The 18,105-nt window shown below is 44.1% G+C and overlaps 1 protein-coding gene across 19 annotated transcripts in view; it reads right to left on the bottom strand.

Annotated features, from left to right (window-relative positions):
- The window catches only part of FAM49B (family with sequence similarity 49 member B), a 175,945-nt gene that overhangs the window by 94,259 nt on the left and 63,581 nt on the right, over nucleotides 1-18,105 (bottom strand). The window contains exon 1 of one of the 19 annotated variants that reach the window (XM_030938039.1): nucleotides 5,090-5,363. The exons of 14 other annotated variants lie outside the window; for them this stretch is intronic. The gene's annotated coding sequence lies outside the window, so the exon portion shown is untranslated. Of the gene's footprint in view, nucleotides 1-5,089; nucleotides 5,364-18,105 lie in introns of those variants that run through there. 4 more of the 19 variants (XM_010372137.2, XM_030938050.1, XM_030938045.1 and 1 more) reach the window with 4 other exon arrangements.

Genomic DNA, 18,105 nt, shown 5'->3' with positions numbered 1-18,105 from the left:
GACTTCGGCCTTAGTTATAGATTAAAAGAAGTTAATCACGGGCCGGGCGCGGTGGCTCAAGCCTGTAATCCCAGCACTTTGGGAGCCCGAGACGGGCGGATCACGAGGTCAGGAGATCGAGACCATCCTGGCTAACACGGTGAAACCTCGTCTCTACTAAAAACTACAAAAAACTAGCCGGGCGAGGTGGCAGGCGCCTGTAGTCCCAGCTACTCGGGAGGCTGAGGCAGGAGAATGGCGTGAACCCGGGAGGTGGAGCTTGCAGTGAGCTGAGATCCGGCCACTGCACTCCAGCCTGGCCGACAGAGCGAGACTCCGTCTCAAAAAAAAAAAAAAAGAAGAAGTTAATCACTTATGTTATTTAGATGAATGCACACTTACATGTAGACATATAACTTAGAAGGCATATAAGCTCTGGAAAACTTTGTAATTTTGAGTTGGTCTGGCAATAATTTCCAGGCCTTCTCCCTATAACTGGCTGCAGAAAATAAAAACTCTCTTCCTCTCCAGTTCACCTGCATCTTGTTATTGGGCCATGAGAAACAGCAGCCTGACCCTCAGTTTGGTCCGGGAACAATATGACATATGTCACATTATGACATCTGAGACTATGTCATAATTTCTTTCTTATCAAGTGTTTTCTGAAAATGCTTGACCTAAAGTAGTATTCAGTTTAATCTGGATTATCTGAGGACATGCCAATTTATGATTGGAAGGAATAAATATTCTAGATCAATGGTCCCCAACCTTTTTGGGACCAGGAAACGGTTTCATGGAAGACAATTTTTCCACAGACAGGGTGACAGAGGGAATGGTTTCAGGATGAAACTGTTCCACCTCAGATTACCAGGCGTTAGATTCTCACATGGAGCACAAAACCTGGATCCCTCTAATGCACAGTTCACAACAAGGTTCACGCTACTAGGAGAATCTAATGCTGTCTCTGCTGGTCTAACAGGAGGCAGACCTCAGGGAGTAATGCCGCTCACCTCCTGTCGTGCAGTCCGGTTCCCAACAGGCCATGGCCCAGGGGTTGGGGACCCCTGCTCGAAACACAGTAGAAAGGGTGTGTATCAATCTAGAATTTAATATATATCATACATAATGCACCAACTAAAATATACCAAGAAGAGATTACTGCATTAGCAAAAAATAACTGTACAGGACTCAGGCTTCACAGTGTCACATACAATAGTACCTTAATGTTAATGATCAATCTTTTCAAAATGAATTAAATAGCTACAAAAATATATCTCTGCATTAAGTCTTCTACTTAAAATTACACAATATCTTTAAAAGTAGTCATTCTGACCCATGGTACCATTATCCAGATGTGAAGGTGTGTTGCAAGAAATGTTTATATTTAAATAATCAAAATTCTAAGAATGATTTCTTTGTTTAAAAAGTTTACAAATGTGACTCATTTGCATTCTAATTACTTGTACAAGTGGGAAAGGGGTGAAACTACAGCTAGCTGTCAATCCTGTAAATGCTTACAGGAGAGTACAGAACAAGTGAACATTATCCATCCTCCATGGCAGCTGAAAAAAGTTTTGAGATTTGCTATCTTAAGTATGTTTTACAAATACTTCATATAAAATATAAGATTAGTACATTGAAATAGAATTTAAGTAAACGTGATGGGTTCAAATGCCAGTATTCAACATCTCCCACTTGAGAGTATACTTGACAAGTATACGTAATTGGAAATATTTAATTATGATTAATGGCATACCTCTAACCTAAGCTCTCTGAGCCTTACTTTCCTAATGTTAATTAGGAATTAAATAAAAGTTAAATTACACATTGCAGAGTTGCTATAAAACTAACCTAATGGTTATAAGGAATCTGGCATATAGTAGGTGTTCAATATTACAGCATAATTAAGAGCTAGAATCTAGTGAACTGATCATAATACAGAATGAGCTCACACACCCAACAATATTTATGTGGACTTTCAGAAACTCTAAATGCACAAGAAATTATTTGAATTCACTGTTGTTCATGAATGCTGACAAGATACATATATCAAATGCCCATTCTAAGCAAACAAATCCATCATATGCACTAAAGTATAACACAAAATCATATCTATACTTCCTCACCCAAAGATCTCAAAGCAAATTAAATAACCCAATATGGCAGTCTTTTTTTTTTTTTTTTTTTTTTTTGAGATGGAGTCTTGCTCTGTCGCCCAGGCTGGAGTGCAGTGGCGCGATCCCGGTTCACTGCAAGCTCCACCTCCCAGGTTCACGCCATTTTCCTGTCTAAGCCTCCCAAGTAGCTGGGACTACAGGCGCCCACCACCACGCCCAGCTAATTTTTTTGTATTTTTAGTAGAGACGAGGTTTCACCGTGTTAGCCAGGATGGTCTCGATCTCCTGACCTTGTGATCAGCCCGCCTCGGCCTCCCAAAGTGTTGGGATTACAGGCGTGAGCCACTGCATCTGGCCAGCAGTCTTAAAAATATACAAGGTACCTGAAAAAAACTACAGTTCAGAGCAATCAACATCTTTTTCAAAAATTTTTGCCACATAATTACAAAATGCTGTTACAGTCTAAGATTCTTTGACCGTGCTATTAACTCAATTGTTCAAAACATAATGATTGAGTACCCACTATGCACCAGGCAGGCACTGCGCTAAACTCTGGTGTAGTTACAGAAGAGACCAAAAATAGGAGGTATGCCACTAAGTTATTTCCAACTATTACAGTCTTGTTTTCCTTAAACAATGTAAGAGAAAATTGTAAGTTCTTACAGTTGAATGCATTAATACTTAGTAAGAGTCAAGTAACCTCAAATAAGTGACAATCCAGTATTTTCCCCCACGGAGACTAGGAGTAAAATAAGCACCCCTCTATACTTCTCTATCAATTGTTATTTACCATATAAAGATAAATGACCATTTCAGATATGAGGAAATAATCTCAAGAGGGACACTAATTTAACCTGTAAATTTTTAAACCCTGTTTATTCCTGAAGAATTCAGAGAAATGAATTTTAACTTCGATTAGTTTAAATGTCAGTCAAAAATCTATCAAAAATAAACTGCATTCACTTAGCTTTACTCAACATCTGAAATTATACTTCTTCTGGGGCAACTAGAATTAACTTACTAACCACGCCTCCCTCTGATCAACCACTTTCTTGAGAGTGAAAAATCTAGCCTCTATCCAATTACATAATCTAAAATTCATACTATATAGTCTAGAACGTTTTACAAACCAAGAGGTTCCTCACAAACAGCTACATCACTATTAAAGTTTTAAAGATTTTTAAAGATTATGATCCTAGCAAAACTGTTCTGGAAATACATATTCTTTCTCTCTCTCTCTCTCTCTGTCTCTCTCTGCTCTCTCTCTCTCTCTCTCTCTCTCTCTCTCTCTCTCTCTCATTAAGAAATCTAACTGTTGAAGTGGTTATCTAAAACCTAAGCAGGGACAAACAGTCAAGTACCTTTTTAACACCAAGCTCCCCAAAAACGAAGCTGTTAGAAAATGCTGCCATAAATACTGACAGCAATAGCATCATCATAGTAATATGCAGGTAGGTGTGCTTTAGGACTACGAGCCTCTCTTGGAGTTCATTATCATGGATATGAAAGTCACACGAAAAAAAAAAAATGCTGTAATTTCATTTTATGAATGCTGATTAGGGAGTTTCAGTTAACTGCAACACTCTACAAACAGGCTATCAAATAAGCCCCAGTTATCAAGCAGTTCTAGACACAAAGCTTCTGTTTCTATTACTAAATACAATTAAAGAATTAAAAGGATCAGTGTGTTTTTCTTGAGGTATATTTGTCTAAAATGATTTGCGATAGTAAGTCACCAAACACCGAGTGATTGAAATTCCTTTAGCTATATAAAACACTCCTCTGGAATGCCGATCTCCCACACAGTAAGACTTAAAACACACAAAACTGACGGACACACATTTTTCACATAGAGATTAAAAGGTGGCAAACTCAATACACTTACACAGAAGTAGGAAAAAATGTGTAAGCAAATTCCAAAAACCTTTGTCTTATCCAGAATGGCACTTTGTGGTACTCCAAGTATTCGGGCATTTCATCAGTATTCTGCACACAGGGGGTACTCAAAAAATGTTGTTGACAGATGAGACAAGAAATATCACCAACAAACATTTCTACAGCAATGTATTAACAGGTAATGTTGCAAATCAGTCAAGGGACCAAGTGAGGAGGAATCCAGAGGAGTGGAAAGAATAATAATGTTCTGCCAAATTTTACACTCAGAGGAAATTAATCCGTCATAGAAGTCTTCCAGGAAAAAAGAAAAAAGGTACTCAGTATGATCCAGAATAGCCATGAGGTTAAAACACACGCGCGCGCGCACACACACACACAGCAATTGCCACTTCCACTAGAGTTTGACAGTTATAGATTTGGGTAATTATAGTAGAAATTGCGTGTTTGGAAACAAACTAAGACCACACCCTAAGACTGAGAATCTGGACTTTAAACGTTGAGCATTAATTAAAAGGACAACGCAGTATCTAAGTTGGAAGGTCTGGCCGCGCAGGTGGAAGGCAAAGTGATGGGGAGCGATAAAGACACCAACTTCAACACCAGTGACCAGGACTGGGTGTCGCGGCGTGGCGAAGCCCGGAGGAGAAGGGGGTGTGGAGCTGAGGACGGGAAGAGGGGATGAGAAGGAGGAAAAGTGGCAGCGAAGAGGAAGGAGTGGTGGGAGTCGGGATGGGGCGGGGGGACAACGCCGACGCGGGAGGGACGAGCCGGGGAGCAAGGAGTCACTGGCGGGCGCAGGATCTGGGGTGGGAGGGGGCGGCGAGAGCGCGCATGGAGGTGCCAGTGGAAGGAAGGGGGCGGAAGAAAGGAAGACCCGAATGAATGAGCGCCGGGGGCAGGCCGGGGCCGCGGGGCCGGAGAGGAAGCGGCCTCGGGGCGCCGCGGGGCCGGGGGCGGGCCCAGCGCGCCTGAGAAGGAAGAAGCCCCGCGCCAGCGCGGGCCCCGCCGCACCCGCCTCTTCGCCAAAATGGGGTGGCGGAGCAGGAAAGCGAGGAGTGTGAGGGAAGAGGGGAAAATGGCAAAAACCAATCACTCACCCTCCGCTCGAGCCTCCAGACGCTCTCAGTCCCGCTCCTCCGCCCTCCTCGAGCCGCAGAGGCGGCTCCTCAGCGGCGCTAGGGGGAGCCCCGGGTCCGGAACGGGGGAGCGGCAGCAGCCGGACCGGGAGCCCCTCAGCACCTGCCCCTGTGGCGGAGCCGCGACAAGCCAAGCGGCAGCGGCGGCGGCTCCGAGCGGGGAGGGCAAGTGACCCGGATGTACAGGGTAACGACGAGGAGGGGGAGGGGGGAATGCCAGGAAGTGAGGGCGCCGCGGACCTGTCCGGCCGTGCGCATGCGCCGCACGCCCGCCCCTCAAGGTAAATCCTTAGCCTATCTTCTCCGCCCCTCCTCCCCGCCCCTCCCGAAGGGGCGGGGCGAATCCGGAGACAGGTGGTCGGCGGGCGCGGCGTGCTGTGGAAGGAGGCGTGGCCACCCCCTTGCACCCCCCGGCCTACTTAAAGGGGCAGCACCTTCGCGCCGAGATAGCTTCTGAGTGGGTTGGGGTCTTCCAGCCTTTCTGATGTACAGATGGGAAACGGAGGTTCAGAGGTGGCGGTGACCTGCCTCTTGTCAGCGGGCTTGGAAATGGCAGGAACTGGACATCGGGACTCGATGCTGAGCCCTGCGAAGTTGCCATACCCCGCCTGGAACCGCTAGGCTGCGGGGCCCGCCTCTCCCCCTCGGGTCAAGTACTGAGCCTCGCCCGCGATTCCCGGCGCGGCACGTGTGCCTGGCAGACGCCCAGCGCCAGGAGAGCACCGTTACCGCCTGCGATGGTATCGCGGAGACGCCCTTGGGAGGTGAAAAATGATCATTCTGAGAACAACAATTAGACTCCACTTACAACACTCTCAGATAAATCAGACCCCTGTTCTGGGGTCGACTCTGGGCAAAAATATCTATAGAGGGCAGAAACTTGGATGTGACAGAGGGCGCAGCCTCTTAATTCCCTAATTCCCCTTTAACTCTTTGAACATAAATGATCCCTTCCCCTTTACAGACAAAAACAGAACATGCCATCTAGCTAGCTTCTCCTAATCCTGTTATAAAGCTGATTTTTTTTTTCATTAACACTAAAGGGGAAAAGATGACAATGTTATCTCTCCCAGGGTTGTTTGCAGTTTGACAGCCGAGCAGAGCACTAAGATGGAGGTAAATGATTATGAACATTTTGGGGTCACAGGCCCAACTGAAAATCCCGTAAAAGTATGGACATTCCCCCCCCGGTAAAACACATACATGCACACACGTTTGCATAACATATCAAGAGTTTCATGCAACCAAGGAGCCTATCCATGAAATCCTGATTATGAACGAAGCTCTAGTCAAAGCGCTAAGGTTCCAGTAACTATCTGCGCCTTACTGTATGGGCCAAGAAATCACTCCTTGCCACAAAACACAGAAGGGCAGCCCTTACCTTATTTAGCCTTTTTGTCTTCCTCTTGAGTTACGTAGAAACCAAATGGTATGTAACATGGTGGGCATATTACTTAGAAACGTGTTGAGTCATGGAGAGATGAAGTGGCTTTTTCAAGGCATACACTAAGGGCAATCCTAGGCCTCAGACTTTTACCTTAATTATCATACTTCAGGAGGATTCAGGGGTTCTATATGGTAGCTCTTATAATTCTGGTCAATTTCAATGAAACGGAAGGAGATGTTTGTTTGTTTGTTTGTTTTGTGACAGTCTTGCTGTCACCCAGGCTGGAGTGCAGTGGCGCGACATCAGCTAACTCCAATCTCCACCTCCCAGGTTGAAGCGATTCTCCTGTCTCAGCCTCCCAAGTAGCTGGGATTACAGGCGCACGCGGCCATGCCCGGCTAATATTTTGTATTTAAGTAGAGACGGGGTTTCACCATGTTGCCCAGGCTGCTCTGAAACTCCTGAGCTCAGGCAATCCACCTGCCTCAGCCTCCCAAAGTGCTAGGATTACAGGCATGAGCCACCGCGCCTGGCTGGAGATGATGTTTTGCAAATGTTGATGCTGATAGAAAAGTCCTCATAATCCAAGAAGCTTGGTCCACTTGTCTGACATACTGACATCCAGCCTCAGATAACCTGGGTTCAGATGGACCACTGTCCTCAATGTGAACCGGAGGAGGAGTTCATACATGTGCACAGTCCCTTAGATATGAGCTCTGAGTAACCACAAGCCTCTAACCCTATCTCCCACCAAAAGCAGAAATCTTTCATAGTATCTTTAACATGTGAATGTCTAGCTCAGCTCCAATATCTCCAACTATAGGGAGCTCATTACTGCAATCATCAGCCTTTTACTATGAGGAACCTCTTTCCTCATGTAAGCAAAAATCTGATGCACAACAATTTTCATCCACTGTCCTAATTTTATCCATGGAGAGCAATATAGACATAACGCTGGCCTAGGGAGCTTACAGTCTAGCAAAGAAGCAGTCCACTGAGAAGTGATAATAATAAAATACTGGACCAGGTGCAGTGGCTCATGCCTGTAATCCCAGCACTTTGGGAGGCCAAAGCAGGTGGATCACGAGGTCAGGAGTTCGAGACCAGCCAGGCCAACACAGTGAAACCCCCGTCTCTACTAAAAATACAAAAATTAGCTGGGCGTGGTGGCGGGAGCCTGTAATCCAAGCTACTCAGGAGGCTGAGGCAGGAGAATCGCTTGAACCCAGGAGGTGGAGGTTGCAGTGAGCCGAGATCTTGCCACTGCACTCCAGCCTTGATGACAAGAGCGAAATGCATCTCAAAAAATAATAATAGTAACAAAATACGATGAGTCCTGTGAGGAACATGGAATGCCCCTCTCAGATGCATCTTTCTCCTTAGCTGCCCTGGGCCCATTCCTGCCATGTACAAGAACTCACAAGTTCTTCCATTATCCCATGTGAGAATTCCCTGAAAGAGGAAGCTGGCTCAGAAAAGAAGACCCCTACAAGAAGTGCTGAATTTATTCTTCTACAATCCTTTCTTCATCATTCTGCATGAATGTAATCACATTTTCTCTGAGGTCAAAGCTTTCAATGATTTATGTCGAAAAATTGAACAAAAGATGCAAAAAAAAAAAAAAAAGGCTTACATAAGAGCACTAGTCTCTTAATGATGATTTACGCATTGTGGATAGCTGTATTTTGTGAGTCCTTACAGTGTGCCAGGCACTGTACTAAGCTCTAAGCTCTTGATTTGTTTTCTTCGTTTGCTTTTTCACAACCATTCTATATGGTACAATTATCAGGCCCATTTTATAAATGAGGCAACCGAAACTCCGTATGTGACAGATCCAGGATTCAAACCCAATCTGTCAACTCCACAGTTTCTATGGACACTGCATTGTCTCTATCTTTTTAAATGTCACAAGGTCCTGTGGCTTTCCTGCAGACTGTTTTCTTGGAAACTTTTATTTATTATTAAATCAGTTTTAAAATACTATAGAGAATAAATGGTTTCACTCAATCATTGATTCATTCAATCAACACACATTCTTCCCCCCCCACCCCACCCCGCTACTGTGTCCTAGGCATCAGACTGAGGGTCTGGGAAGAAGGACAGTAAGACATCAAGTTCCTGCTCCAGAGGGGCTGAGTTTAGTGAAAGGACAGGCTGTCATCTTGCACTTAAAACAAAGCATGACTCCTTGTAATTCAGAAGGGTAGAGGAACCAACTTTCCCCGGGACAACTGTGAAGGCTTCACAAAGAATAGGACCTTTGGCCAGGGGCAGTGGCTCACAGGTATAATCCCAGTATTTTGGGAGGCTGAGGCAGGCAGGTCACTTGGGGCCAGGAGTTCGAGACAGCCTGACTAACATGGTGAAACCCCATCTCTACTAAACAAAACAAAACAAAAACAAATTAAACGAACATGGTGGCACATGCCTCTGTAATCCCAGCTACTCGGGAGGCTGAGGCGGGAGAATCACTTGAATTCAAGAGGCAGAGGTTGCAATGAGCCAAGATTGCACCACTGCACTCCATCAGGGCAACAGAGCGAGACTCCATCTCAGGAAAAAAAAAAAAAAAAAAAAGAATGGGACCTCTGAGCTTAGTCTTGAAGGGAAGGGGAAAGGGCCAAGAAGAGAACACAGGGGGCCAAGGGTTGCGGGGGATTGTGGGGCTGCTGTGACACACTGAGATTGTAAAGGACATCAAACACCACACTAAGAAATTTGAGCTTGCCTTCTGAAGGCAACCACAAGTAAAGAGACGCTTCTAACCAAGGGAGACACATAATCAGATATGTTTTATATCAGGATCACTCTGACCATAGGGTCCAATATGGACTACAGTGGTAGAGAGAACACAGGGCCAGCAAACCACTTAAGAGGCTGCTGTGGGGTCCAGGAGAGGGATAAGGAGAGAGCCTGCACAAGGAAATTGGTAGTGAAGATGAAGAACAGGCACCAGAATTAAGATGCTAACTGATGCAGAATCTGCAAGTTCAATCTGGGGGAAGAGGAGACTGGGGTTGTCGGGATGACCCAGAGGCTCCTGGCTTAGCAAACTGGATGGTGATACCACGTGATATCAGTACTTTTACACAGTTTTCATTCCTCTTATCTTCCAATCTTTATCCATGTAAATGCACATTGCTTTGCCGGGTGCAGTGGCTCACAGTTGTAATCACAGGAGTTTGGGAGGCCAATGCGGGCAGATCACTTGAGGCCAGGAGTTCGAGACCAGCCTGGCCAACATGGTGAAACCCTGTCTCTACTAAAAACACAAAAATTAGCCAGGCGTGGTGGCACATGCTTGTATTCCCAGCTATTCTGAAGGCTGAAGCAGGAGAATCACTTGAGCCCAGGAGGCAGAGGTTGTAGTAGGCTGATATCCCACCACTGCACTCTAGCCTGGGCAACAGAGTGAGACTCTGTCTCAAAAAACAAAAATAAATAAATAAATAAAGGCACATTGCTTTCACTGGTTTCTTCAGATATATGCGACTCCCAACACTTTCTCATATTTCTACACACATCTATCATTTTAATGACTACAGAGTATTTCATCATACTGAAATACCTCAGTTTCTTTCAGTTGCTAAAGTTCCACATCCTACATGGCTGGTTTACCCCCTAGACTCATTTGGCTTTGGGTATTTTGCAAGGGATGAGTTGAGCCTCTAGGGAAAAAGAGCCTTTAGGCAAAAGGTATTGGAGAAGTGTGGCCTCGAGGGCCAGGGAAGCTGCAACTCTCCTGGGAGGGGCCTGGGCAACCGCATTCCTGTATTGCAGGTAGAAAATGCAGAACTATGGAAAAGAACCTGTCTTCCACGGGGAGCCTGAGGTCCAGTTCTCTACAGAAGCTGGTTCTCATGTCCTAACCTCCCTAATCCATTTGTTCATCCATGTATTCATGTATTCACTCCTAAGCATTCCTGTGAATGCAGAGAGCAACAGAGCAAAGCTGAAACCACCTCTACACTCTGGATGTAACCTGGTCAGGCTTTGAAACCTGCTCTACAACTTACACAAGTTATTCAACATCTGAAAGCCTCAGTTTCCCCCACAAGTCTGTTGTGTTAACTCAGAGAAAACTTGTAAAATGCTAGAGACTGAACTAGGCACAGACTAAGCTCAATAACTGTTTTCAGTCTTGGTTTTCTCCTTAGGCTTTTTTGACTCCCACCACTGTACCTTGAGTTTTTTTTTTTTTTTTTTTTTCTATTTTTATTTATTTATCTTTTTGAAACAGAGTCTTGCTCTGTCGCCCCAGGCTGGAGGGCTGTCACACGATCTCCACTCACTACAGCCTCCGCCTCCCGGGTTCAAGCGATTCTCCTGCCTCAGCCTCCTGAGTGAGTAGCTGGGATTACAGGCATGTGCCACCACACCTGGCTAATTTTTGCATTTTTAATAGAGACGGGTTTCACCATGTTGGCCAGGCTGGTGTTAAACTCCTGACCTCAGCTGATCCGCCCACCTTGGCCTCCTAAATTGCTGGGAATACAGGTGTGAGCCACTGCGCCCAGCTGTACCTTGAGTTTCTGACCAAACCCACTGGGCAACCATTCATGAGCTGGAGCTCAGGTTCTGAATCTGCCAGAGTGAACTACACCCACTCACTTGATCTTTGCTTCCTTTCTGTGAAATGGGGATAAGACTATCTACTTCTCAGAAATGTTGGGAAGCTCTTGTGAAGACTGTATAAGAAAATACTTTCAAGGCTCCAGAGCACTGTATCATTATTGACTGTTAACTGCTATTAGAGACATTCTGTTTTCTTTATTTTTCCTTTTAAAAAACTCTGACCTCAGCATAAGCTCCCTGGATTGTAATTACCAGGTCAAAGGATCTGAACATTTTTATGGTTCCTGATTTGTTATTGCCCAGTTGTCCTTAGAGAAGACTCTACATTTTGCTGCCAGCCTTCACTCAAAGACATCTTTCAGTACGCTTCAGCACCTAGAGTATAGTTTTTGCTGCCTCTGTATCCAGTCTCACTCCTCAATTGAACATTCTGGGAGTTCTATCAAGTGATACTCTCTTCCTTTTCACAGGATGAATGAACACTGAATCCTTGAGGAAAGAGACATCTCCAAACATTTCCACCACAGTCAGGGACTCCAGTGTTGCCTTAGGGATGAGGACTCCATGGATATTTAATGAAGAAAGGGAAAGAGGACAGGGGACAGAGGCCTGAGAATCTCCTGGGAAGGGCTCATCCAGCATTGAAAGATGACATCAGAGCCGCTATTCAAAAACAACCCAAGTAAGAAGGCAACCAATCAAACTGACACCTTCCTGTTATTTAGCAAAACATTAACCAATCTCACAGGAGCCATAAAGTTGTCCCCCAAGTTACAAGGTTTATCTATGAGCCTCCATCACATTTGCAAATCTAACATATTTCTCACAAGTGGGGCAACTCCAAGTCTCATTTCCCCAACGCTTCAGGTAACCTGCAGGAAGAAAAAAGGGTCCCACTGCCTCACATTGGCTGTTCTCTTCTGTACCTCGAGTACACTTTCCAGTCTCTTCACTTGGCTGTTTGTCAGCCTTCAGGTTCAAAGCAGTTCCCCCATCACCATTTCAAAGGTGAACCCCCCTCCCACCTTCACTCATTCCCTAGCATGTCACTGGTGTTTTTCCATCACAGTGCTTATCACAAACTCTAATTCTTCTTTCCTTTTTTTTTTTTTTGAAAGAGAATCTCGCTGTGTCACCCAGGCTAGAATGCAGTGGTGCAATCTCAGCTCACTGCAACCTCCACCTCTCAGGTTCAAGTGATTCTCCTGCCTCAGCCTCTGGAGTGGCTGGGACTACAGGCACAAGCCATCATGCTCAGCTAATTTTTTCATGTTTTTAGTAGAGATGGGGTTTTGCCATGTTGGCCAAGCTGGTCTCAAACTCCTGACTTCGAGTGATCCTCCTGTTTTGGTTTCCCAAAGTGTTGGGATTATTAGGTGTCAGCTACCGCGCCCAGCCTCTAATTATTTTACACTTCTAGCTTAAAAATGTTTTAACTTAAAAAAAAAAAAAAAAAGAAATAAACAGCCAAAAACCACCTCTTGTTACAACGTCAGCTGTGACTGTGCCCACTGCAGTTCCTGCCACGGTGCCCGGCCCCTAGAGAGCCTCCCTAAATATGTTGAATGAATGGATAAAAAAAAGGGAGGACCCAAGCAGTAAATGAGGTGCCCCGATGCACTATTCACCCTGATTATATGAGTAACACATATTGATTACAGCAAAAAAATTTGAAAATACATATGAGCAAATGAAAGAAAATATAAACACCCATGATCCAACCACCCACACCATATGGACAACCTTCCAAATGTTTTTCCTGTCTATATCTAGATAAACGCAGCACATATTTTTATTAAAATGGTTCATCTACTGAATTGTAATCTGCTGTCTTTCATCTCACAGTGTATCTTTATCAACCTTCCTTAATAAAGGAACGTCAGCCACACCGCTGTTAAAGGCTATATAATACTCCGCTGTGCAGCTAAACCATGAAGTGTTGAATGAATCTGGAGTTCAGCTGAGGGGAGGTTTCTTCAATGTCAATAAAGGTAAAATGCTTTATTCCAGCACTTCCCCCTTGCCAAGTTTCCCATTTTTTCCCTCTGTGTTTGTATTGCTTTAGAGCTGTATTTCTACAGAACTGTATTCCCCACCGCCCATTCACCACCTGGAGTTATTAGAGTCCTTGTCAACTAGAGAAGCAAAATTGTTTGCAGCCGGAAAAGCTGACGTATGACGAAGCAAGGACGATGCCTTGAAGTTCAAATTGGGAATCTGCTGCTGATACAGGAAACAGAAATGAAGAGTGTGCTTTCTTGCCAAGATTTGAATAGGGAGAAGAGGAAAAGATTTTCTGCACGCCTTCACTTTTTCCCAAGCCCTACCCTCGAGGAGAGTTTTTTCCCAAGGGATAGGCTGTTCCCTCATGCTGACTGATGCTGTAAGCGGTTTGCAGACCAAGCCGTGGCTCCATTTACAGACTCAATGGCTGCAAAAAAATCCAAGAGGGCATGCTCAGAATGTGCCACCCCTTCCACTAACAGCTCTTTCAGCCCCTGCTGTGGTTCAGCAGCCCAAAGGACTGCTCACTTGGCATGTTTAGCTCTGACAATCCCATTCCTTCCATCAGGAAAAGGCACAGGCACAGAAGGGCGTCACCTGAAGGAAGGGACAAGATGCCATAAAATCATAGATTGCTCCAGAGGAACAGAAGGGAGAAAAATGGCTGGGTGGGCCATTCATTTCTGAGCTTCACCCTACTGTGACCCCAAAACCTACAGAGAGGTTAGTTCATCTCTGCTTTTCCACCCACCTTATATAGTACACCATCAAAATTAGATGAAATCTTTGCCTATAGAAAAAGAGAACTCCAGGTGGTGGCTCATGCCTGTAATCCCAGCACTTTGGGAGGCCAAGGTGGGAGGACTGCTTGAGCCCAGAATTGCTTGAGACCAGCCTGGGCAACATGACGAGACCCTGTCTGTAGAAAAAATTTAAAAACAAAGGAAAATTAGCTGAGTATGGTAGTGTGAGCCTGTGGTCCCAGTTACTTGGGAGGCCGAGGCAGGAGGATGGCTTTAGCTCATAAGGTCAAGGATGTAGTGGGTCGTGATTGCACTATTGCACTCCAGCCTAGGCAGCAGGGTGGGACCCTGTCTCAAAAGAAAAGAAAAAGAGAATTCTTGGCCGGGCGCGGTGGCTCAAGCCTGTAATCCCAGCACTTTGGGAGGCCGAGACGGGCGGATCACAAGGTCAGGAGATCGAGACCATCCTGGCTAACACAGTGAAACCCCGTCTCTACTAAAAATACAAAAACTAGCCGGGCGAGGTGGCGGGCTCCTGTAGTCCCAGCTACTCGGGAGGCTGAGGCAGGAGAATGGCGTAAACCCGAGAGGCGGAGCTTGCAGTGAGCTGAGATCCGGCCACTGCACTCCAGTCCGGGTGACAGAGCGAGACTCCGCCTCAAAAAACAAAACAAAACAAAAAAAAAACAAAAAAAAAAAAGAGAATTCTTAATTGTGTCCACAGTCATTAATTTATCAATGACATTTTAAAAGATTAATAAACTATACTAATTAATCAATGCCCTTAAAAAAATATTTTTTGTGTGTTTTACAGAAATACCATCATTAGAAGACAAAAGGATTTAATTTGAAATACAATGACAGAAGGATTTAATTTGAAATATAATGACAGAAGGAACTATTACCACCAATAACCTCTGATCAATCGCTTAGTTTCTGCCAGTATTATAGAAAGTGATTTCTAACCATTTATAATGTAATCCTTACAACATTATGAAAGATATTTTATTACCTCCCTGTTTTCAGATGAGAAAATGGAGGCACAAACAGTTCAAGTACTTTGCCATAGGTCACATACCTACGAGGAGGTGAACCAGGACTCTAGACCAAGTCTTAGCTCCCTGCTTTGCATAAATCATTCCACCTGCCTTGCTTCCCCACTCCTTTTTCCTTTCTGTAAACATTAACTAAATCCTTCAGTGTGCAAGCTCCACCTGAAATACTACACTAAGGATGGTCATGGTGGCTCACGCCTGTGATCCCAGCACTTTGGGAGGCCAAGGTGGGCGGATCATCTGTGTTCGGGAGTTCGAGATCAGCCTGACCAACACATGGAGAAACCCTGTCTCTACTTTAAAAAATACAAAAATTAGCCAGGCGTGGTGGCGCATGCCTGTAATCCCAGCTACTTGGGAGGCTGAGGCAGGTGAATTGCTTGAACCCAGGAGGTAGAGGTTGATTGTGCCATTGCACTCCAGCCTGGGCAACAAGAGCAAAACTCCATCTTAAAAAATAATAATAATAATAATACACTACTCATCTATAAAACAGGCACAATTATCACCTATTTCACTGTGTTACTGTGAGAACTGACTAGAACTTAGGAAACTGCCAATTCCAACTGTCCCTGGCTATAAAAAGCAACAATTACATATGAAACATAATCAGTAAAAGGTTGGTAAAACTTAAATGTTTGGTAAACTCTTAAATAAATGTATGTACCTGATTATCTTGGCTTTTGACATTTGCTTTTTTTTTCTTAATTGGAGAGTTTGGGGGATTTTTGTTGACAATTGCTGTTTTAATATTCAAACTCGGAAAGTTGTATATGATAGAAGCTGAGAGTCAGACCCCGGGCTTGGTCAGCCTTAAGTTTTAATCCCTTCATTTTCTCAAATATAAAATAAAGTGTCCGGGCGCGGTGGCTCATGCCTGTAATCCCAGCACTTTGGGAGGCCAAGGCAGATGGATCACCTGAGGTCAGGAGTTTGAGACCAGCCTGGCCAACATGGCAAAACCTCATCTCTACTAAAAATACAAAAATTAGCCAGATGTGGTGATGTGCGCCTGTAATCCCAGCTACCTGGGAGGCTGAGACAGGACAATCGCTTGAACCCAGGAAGCAGAGGTTGCAGTGAGAACAGATTGGGCCACTGCACTCCAGCCTGGGTGACAGAGCAAGACCATCTCAAAGGAAAAAAAAAAAAAATGAAGAAACTATGGTACTCATTATCAGATGTATATTATTTCATGTAGAGTGCTTAGCACAGGGCATAGAAAATTTAAGAGCTCAGTAAATACTAACATTTTCTATTATTTATTATTATTGTTGTTTTTATTGATAGACTTGCTTTCGTTAAGATGCTATTTGTATAAAGCTGCCCACTGAAGCATTATTTTTAATAAAAGCCAGACACAAATTAAATTTCTCAATATAGGGAAATGGCATAGTAGGATTCTGAAAGAACCATCTTTAGAATTAATGAAAATCACTTTAATTAAAATGTAAGCCCCTGCTTTGCTACTTGGGGGCAGTATGATTTTGAGCAAGTCATTTCTTTTCTCTGGACCTGTTTCCTCACCTCAGAAATGAAGGATTTACTCTCAATGACTCCCATGTCCTCTCGTGATTTAAAGTTATTTAGTCCTGACTGGACACGGTGGCTCCTGCCTATAATCCCAGCACTTTGGGAGGCCAAGGCAGGCAGATCACTCGAGGTCAGGAGCTTGAGACCAACCTGGCCAACATGGCGATACCCCATCTCTACTAAAAATACAAAAATTAGACAGGTGTGGTGGCACGCACCTATAGTCCCAGTTACTCAGGAGGCTGAGGCGGGAGAATCGCTTGAGCCTGGGAGGCAGAAGTTGCAGTGAGCTGAGATTGTGCCATTGCACTCCAGCCTGGGCAACAGAGTGAGACTCCATCTCAAAAACAAAACAAAGCAAAAAAAGAATAATAAAGTTATATAGTCCTAAGGCTCTCAATAAATTAAAATTCATCAACATCAAGGACAACATACAACTGAGGACATAAGAAAATGGTAGAAATGGCTAGGCGCGGTGGCTCACGCCTGTAATCCCAACACTTTGGGAGACCAAGGCAGGTGGATCATGAAGTCAGGAGTTCGAGACCAGCCTGGCCAGCATGGTGAAACCCCATCTCTACTAAAAATACAAAAAATTAGCTGGGCGTGGTAATACACGCCTGTAATCCCAGCTACTTAGGAGGCTGAGGCAGGAGAATTGATTGAACACAGGAGGCAGAGGTTGCAGTGAGCCAAGATTGTGCCACTGTACTCCAACCTGGGTGACAAAGTGAGACTCCATCTCAAAAAAAAAAAAAAAAAATGGTAGAAACACAAGAAACTATTTTATGAATATTCCCAATCTTCTTTCATCCTACTCTTTGTTTCCATAACAGTTGTCACCTCCTAACATCATTTGAATTATGTTTATTGTCTTTCTCTATGAACTAGACCTAAGTCCATGACAGTAGGAGTTTATGGCTGGTCTGTCCACGAATGTGTCCCCAGCCCCTGGAACAATGTCTGGCATATAGTAGGAGCTCAGTTAGCATTTGCTGAATTTAAAAATGTGAATATTAAGTTAAAAGAACAAAATACAAAACTACATATATCATAAAATGCAAAATTACATTTATAATTATGTATATTACATGTATATGTATGTATATAATAAATATGTAATAAAGTTTTATACATATAATAGAATGCAAAATTATATATATAATTAATATAAAATATGTACCCCTATGGGGAAATGGTAGAGCGGATAAGAGGAGGTAAAACTCAATGATAACAAGATGAATGTGGGAATGAAATAATATTATTTTTCGTTTTCCTTTAATGTTTTGAACCATTTTGTTTGTCCAAAAAGGTGGCATTTTAAAAAGGAAGAGTGTGAACAGGAGAAAAATGGAAGAGAAAAGAAAGCAGAAGTGGCCAAGGGAGAGAACCTGATGGAGAAAATGAGGAAAGATAGGAGGGGCCAAAGCAAACAGAAAGCTCATGGCTGGTGGTTACTCTATCAATGGAAATAGAATCACACAGGCAGAAAGAAAAGTAGGTAGATAAAGGAAAGATAATTTACCTTGAACTTTTATTTTTATTTTTATTTTTTCTTGAGACGGAGTCTCGCTCTGTCGCCCAGGCTGGAGTGCAGTGGCCGGATCTCAGTTCACTGCAAGCTCCGCCTCCCGGGTTTACGCCATTCTCCTGCCTCAGCCTCCCGAGTAGCTGGGACTA

The sequence above is a fragment of the Rhinopithecus roxellana genome, chromosome 9 (assembly GCF_007565055.1).
Source record: "Rhinopithecus roxellana isolate Shanxi Qingling chromosome 9, ASM756505v1, whole genome shotgun sequence".
Classification (NCBI taxonomy): Eukaryota; Metazoa; Chordata; class Mammalia; order Primates; family Cercopithecidae; genus Rhinopithecus; species Rhinopithecus roxellana.
This window is presented reverse-complemented; position numbering and strand designations above follow the sequence as displayed.